Source organism: Ictidomys tridecemlineatus, chromosome X, assembly GCF_052094955.1.
Source record: "Ictidomys tridecemlineatus isolate mIctTri1 chromosome X, mIctTri1.hap1, whole genome shotgun sequence".
NCBI classification, from domain to species: domain Eukaryota; kingdom Metazoa; phylum Chordata; class Mammalia; order Rodentia; family Sciuridae; genus Ictidomys; species Ictidomys tridecemlineatus.
In genome coordinates this window covers 47,445,384-47,451,496 of record NC_135493.1, presented here as the reverse complement: position 1 = coordinate 47,451,496, position 6,113 = coordinate 47,445,384, and the positions used below count along the sequence as shown (strand labels likewise).

The following is a 6,113-nucleotide window of genomic DNA, read 5'->3' as shown; positions in this document are numbered from 1 at the left end:
AGAAATACTATATATATATGCTTTTGTTTGATTTGGATATATGCGCATTGGTTTAACAAAAGTGATTCATGAAATTCTCCTGTCTCTTTTACTCTAAACGAGATTAGGTAAGATTATTGTTTATTGTTCCTTAAATATTTTTTAAATTTTTCCAGTGAAGTTGATTTCTACTTCTGGCTACTGAGGCACAAGGATTCAGTGTTTCAACTTGGTGGGAAAATGCGGCCTTTGACTGAGTAGGAGACCCATGTAACATTTGAGAAGATAGCCAAATACATCCAGGAGAATCTTCAGCTATTGGTCCTCAGGCCAGATGGCACCTACTGTTTCAGGCTACACAACAGCCAGGTGTACTATGTTAGTGAGAAGATTTTGAAGCTGGCCACCAGTATCTCAGGGTACAAGTTGGTGTCCCTGGGACCTGCTTTCGAAAATTCACTAAGGCCCACAATTCCCATTGTGAATACAGTGAATACAGCTCTGGATTACCTGTATTTGCACCCTATACCAAGTATAAAGTATGAATAAAGCTCAGAGTAGAGCAGTCCTTCTGTACAGAAACCATGTGTTGAAATATGGTCTCGGTTAAATCATTGAAAACACTTCTCAATACCAGGAAGTGGTGGTGTCCACCGTGGCAGAAATTCCTTTGGGTTTTGCTAAAGCGTCAAAGTCTACACAAGACTGCAGGAAAGAAAACCCCATAGTGATTGCGGTATTTCTTCAAGCAGACATTGGGGAATATGTACAGCATGAAGAGACATTGACTTAAAATTAAGTCATTGCAAAAACTTAACAGCTGTGTAGAAGGGCTGCCTAGCTTTGTTTCCTGTATCTATGCAGTTGTCTTCATCATGTTGAATTTTGTCAACACTGTGACCTCTACAGTGATAAAGCTGTTTTTCAGACTCGAGGTAAGAACATAATGGATTTTTTTGTGATTTATTAATATCACAAAGATAGATATTGCTGTAAAGGATTTTAGACCATTCTGAGGTTTTAGGTCTGCATTTGGCTAACAAAATATGTACAGTTTAGTAAGCTATTTTTTATACAGTAACTGCTATATGGTATGGAAGGAAAACTTGGAATCAAATCCCACTTCTGACACTTAAAAGCTACTCAGCCATGGATGAGTCATGGAGCTTCAGTAAGCTTCATTTACTTCTGTTTAAACAAACAAACACAACAACAAAAAAAACAGCTTTAGCCATCTGCCTAAGAATGTTTTTATTTAGGATTAGGAGTCATGCTTGTAAAAAAAGCATAAGGCACAATGATAGGCAAATAATAAGTGTTGAAGAAAATGGTAGAGGAGTTATTTGTTTTTATATTATGTATTTCTTTTACCAAGCATAGGGTCTTCTGAGTATAGTTTGATTATATTGTCCTTTTACATGTTATTTGTTTTAATCTTTGTTTTTATTGAATGGGATGATCCCAGTTAGTAATTTTATTACATTGATTTCATAAAACATTTCTCTTATCAACCTTTTTTTACCTGACTAACCAATTACAAATCCTGAAATAATTCAACTCCTTCATCCTCATGAATTAAAATATTTTATAAAGGGGAACATTTTAAAGACAGAAGTTTTAAAAACTACCTGTGTTGTAAAACAAAACAATTTCTTTTTTTTTTGAGAGAGAGAGAGAGAGAGAGAGAGAGAGAGAAATTTTAATATTTATTTTTTAGTTTTTGGTGGACACAACATCTTTGTTTTTTTTTTTTTTGTATGTGATGCTGAGGATCAAACCCGGGCCGCACACATGCCAGGCGAGCACGCTACAGCTTGAGCCACATCCACAGCCCCAAAACAATTTCTTACATGAATCTAATACTCTTAATTCCAAAGGTGACATCTCTAAAAATATAATACCTTAAACTACAAAAAAAAAATCCAGTGAAGTCATCTACATCTTGAATTTCTTTTTTGGAAGTTTTAAACTATGGACTGAATTTCCTTAATAGTTTTAATCCATTCAAATTATGTTTTTCAGTATTGTATGGATTATAGTAATGTGTGGTTTGGTGTTTTCAAATAATTGATGCATTTTTTCCTAAGTTTCTCAAACTTATGACCAGAATGAACTAATGAGCAAACAAGTTTTACTGATTTCATTCTTTCCCGAGGGAAAAATTGGGGAATAAGCAGTTTTCCCTCAACCTGTGCTCAGGGAGAGGTGGGGGACTGGGGAATGAAAATGCTATGGAATTTTCACCATTTTGAGTTTTTGTTCATTTTTCTATGATGTTGTTCTTGGATGCTTGCTTGATTGCTAAACCCCAATATTTTATTTCTAATTTTTTCAAACTATTTTTAAAAATTATAAATCATGCTGAAATACATTACTTAGCCCAAGGGTGTCATCAATTATATAGGCATGTACATTTGTGGGGAAAGTTCCTAAAAGTGAAATTTGTCATTAAAAGCTTATTTGCATTTTCAAGTTCATAGACTAAAAGAAGGAGAATAGTCTTCCAGAAAAATTAATTGTTTTATTATTTTGGTTTTAAATATAATTTTCTTGGGCTAGGGCTGTGGCTCAGTGGTAAAGCACTTGCTTAGCATGTATGAGACACTGGGTTCAATCCTCAGCACCACTCAAAAATAAATAAAGGTATTGTGTCCATCTTCAACTAAAAATTTAAAAATAAATAAGTAAAACTTTTCTTGATTCGTTGCAATTTTATTTTTAGAATTTCATGCATTTTTCTCATTGGTTATTAAAACTTTTTTATCAATTATTTGTGGATTATTTTTTATTAAGAAAAGTAGACTTTGGACTTTATTGTGTTTATATTTTTAAATATAATTAAATAAGTTTTTTCCAAAGATTTTTAGTTTTGTGGTAGGTTTTTAAAAGCTTAATTTTCTATAAAATTATAAATGTATCTTCCTATTTTTTGATACATATGTTTTGTCTTGTTTTTTTTTTTTTTTTCCCATCCAGATCTATACTGGACATTTTTTAATCCACTGCTGCTGTTTCTCTTCTTTCTGTATTCTCCCTCCTAATTAAGAAAACTAGCAACTGCATGCCCCACATGTTTTGACAAAATGGTTTCAAGTTAACTTTTCTCAAAATGGAATATACATAGAAGATTTGGAAGGAAACAGGATATTAGAGGAGCAATGTCAGGTTGCTCAGTGTTAATTCTGTTAGGCATTATATTATATTATATTATATTCTCTTTAAAATGAAATTTAACAAATTATTTTTTTTGATATACCATAATGGATTTAAAAAGATCAAAAAAAGTCTTTAATACATTTGGAATTTAGACTGATAAAGGGTGTGGCAATCAGTTTCAATTTATACATCAGCATATATTTCCAACTATAAAAACAATCATACTGTGCTTGCTGTGGTAATATATTTTACCTACTTGACATTAACAGCTTGTTGACACTGCATTGACACTGTTTAATCACATACATTACCCACTATTGATACAATATGTAATTTCAAATAAATAATATATATTTACTGCATGAACAATCAAAATGCTTAAATGACACATGTCCATAAAGAAAACATTAATTACTGTAAATAATTTTAAAATAAGTAAGCAGTACAAACACTAAATTGATAGTGTTAGAATAATAAGAGAAGAATGGTTCTTTTTTGGTGGGAGAGTATACTGGGGAATGAAGTCAGGGGCAAGCAAGCAGTGAGTCACATCCCAAGCCCTATTTTGTATTTTATTTAGAGACAGGGTATCATTGATTTGCTTAGTGCCTAGCTTTTGCCAAACATGGGCCACTGGAATTACAGGCATGTGCCACCACGCCTGGTTGAGAAACATGGTTCTTAACAGGAGTGTTTTTTTTTTTTTAATATTTCTACATTATTTTATTTTTGCCTTGTTATGTTTTTGGCAGTGCTAGTAATGTAACCCAGGGCCTCACACATGCAAAGGCAACACTCTACCACTGACCTCAAACCCAGTCATTTGTTCCCATTTTAAAAATTCAGATAAACTTATTACCTTAAATATCTAAGATTTATTATGAAAAAACCCTAATTTTGCCAAATGTGGAATTATTTAATTACATTGTTGACTACACAAGAGTTACAAGCATTACTAAAATATGTGATGATTATACTTTTAAAAAGCTGTATTTATGTAAGAAATGTAAGTGGAGTAGTGAAACAAATATATATATATATATATATATATATATATTTAATTTGGAGAAATAATTTTTACAAATGTACATTAAAAAGAATATCTCTTTTAGATCTGACTTAGTTTTGCTCAGTTTCTGGTCTGAATCATGATACCTTATTTGTATGTCCATTTATTTATATATCATGTGAGAATAATATTCATGCTTTAATCACCTGGTGGACTAAATACTTATGTTTTGATGACTATACAAAAATTTCAGTTAGCTATTAATGAGTGTTTCTGGAATTCAAAATGACTTCCTGCCTTTAAATGTGGTGACATTATTTGTATAATCTCACTCGTTTAAATAATTGGCATTATTTTTGAAATACAAACATTAATTCAGTTTTATTTATAAAACCATATATCCCATATAAATAAATTTCTAGTGGATTAGCTTTGTTCTGCAGGTATTAATAATAAATACTCTAAACTGGACTTTTGAATAACATTATCTAAGTTTACATTAGAGCTCTACAACTTGTCTCTACAAAATTTTGGACAATTTAATCTTTCTGTGCTTCAGAATAAAATTTATTTACCAATAAAAGAGAATAAAACAACATTCATCTAACAGGGTTAAATATGCAGCATGTGCAAATCCAAAGCTGAAATATAGTACGTACTCAATACATATTTATTATTACCCTAAAGTTTATTTTGTAGAAAAATTCTATGAGTATATTATGTATTCTCCACAATCTGAATAGTCCTTTTAAATATATCTGAGTCCTGACTGCATTTCCAAGTCTTTAGCTAGAGAAAATAGCATTAAAATAACAAATCTGGTAACTACCGAATTTAGATTATATATTAATAAATATAATATACCAACTATGTAACTATTAGCTCTCTGATTCTACACAAAACAAATGTACCTGAAAATTTGATCATTGAATAAATAAGAAATTTATTTTTGGCTCAAATAATATCTAATTATTTGATATTGACAGGGCCTTTTTTCATCATTCAGGAAATAATAATTACAATTTTCTGCCATTATTAATATATGGCCTCCAAGGCTATTCTGGAAGTCAAGAACCCACTTGTGGAAGGATGAATAATAAGTGAAGAAAACTATGACTGTTTTTAATGGAGTCTTTTATTTATCTGGAAGTCGTACACATCATTTCTTGCTACATTCCCTTGGTCTAAATTTTTTTAAATATTTATTTTTTAGTTTGTTGTTGGACACAATATCTTTATTTTACTTATTTATTTTTATGTGGTACTGAGGATGGAACCCAAGGCCTCACAGGTGTAAAGCAAGCACTCTACCGCTGAGCCACAACTCCAGCCCCCATTGATCTTAATTTTATTTTATGACTTTATTACTTAACTTCAAAAACCAGATAAATATAAGCTATCTGCATATACATGAGAGAAAGAAAACAATTTTGGTGAGCTGCAATTTTAATCTACCACAGTAAAATAAATTAAAGTATTCACAAAGTAATATATATATACTATCTTTATCAAAGGCTTTTTGGAAAATTGGAGACCTTTCGAGCTCTATAATTTGACTTGTCAAAAAAATCCAAATATATCCCATCACAAATAAATGGCTTCATTCCTTTATCTTTGTTATTCTCCATTTGTGTGCTCACCTAGGACATGGTGATATTTACTGCAAAGGTCAAATATATGCCCTTCTTTACTCTGAGGAAGTTATGTCATATGAGTTCCTTTATGCAAAATCCATTTTTAAATATGCCTTTTCAAAGGGATGAAGGATATATTTTCTTTCTATAATAATTTCCTGTGCAAACACCAGATAATAATCCTCAATTTTTCTGCATATGCTCACAATATTAATGAAATCTTCTTGCTAAATATTGTGTGTCATTGAAAGAAGAAGCTGGTTAAAATTTTTCTCCTTTTGCTGTAGCTCTTTTATAATCAACAGATACAGAATATTGCATAAACAGAAAGATAC

At 31.0% G+C, this 6,113-nt stretch overlaps 1 pseudogene; it reads left to right on the top strand.

The window, feature by feature from the left end:
- Positions 1–219: 219 nt before the first annotated feature.
- LOC101971636 (60S ribosome subunit biogenesis protein NIP7 homolog) lies at positions 220–772 on the top strand (annotated as a pseudogene).
- Positions 773–6,113: the final 5,341 nt, after the last annotated feature.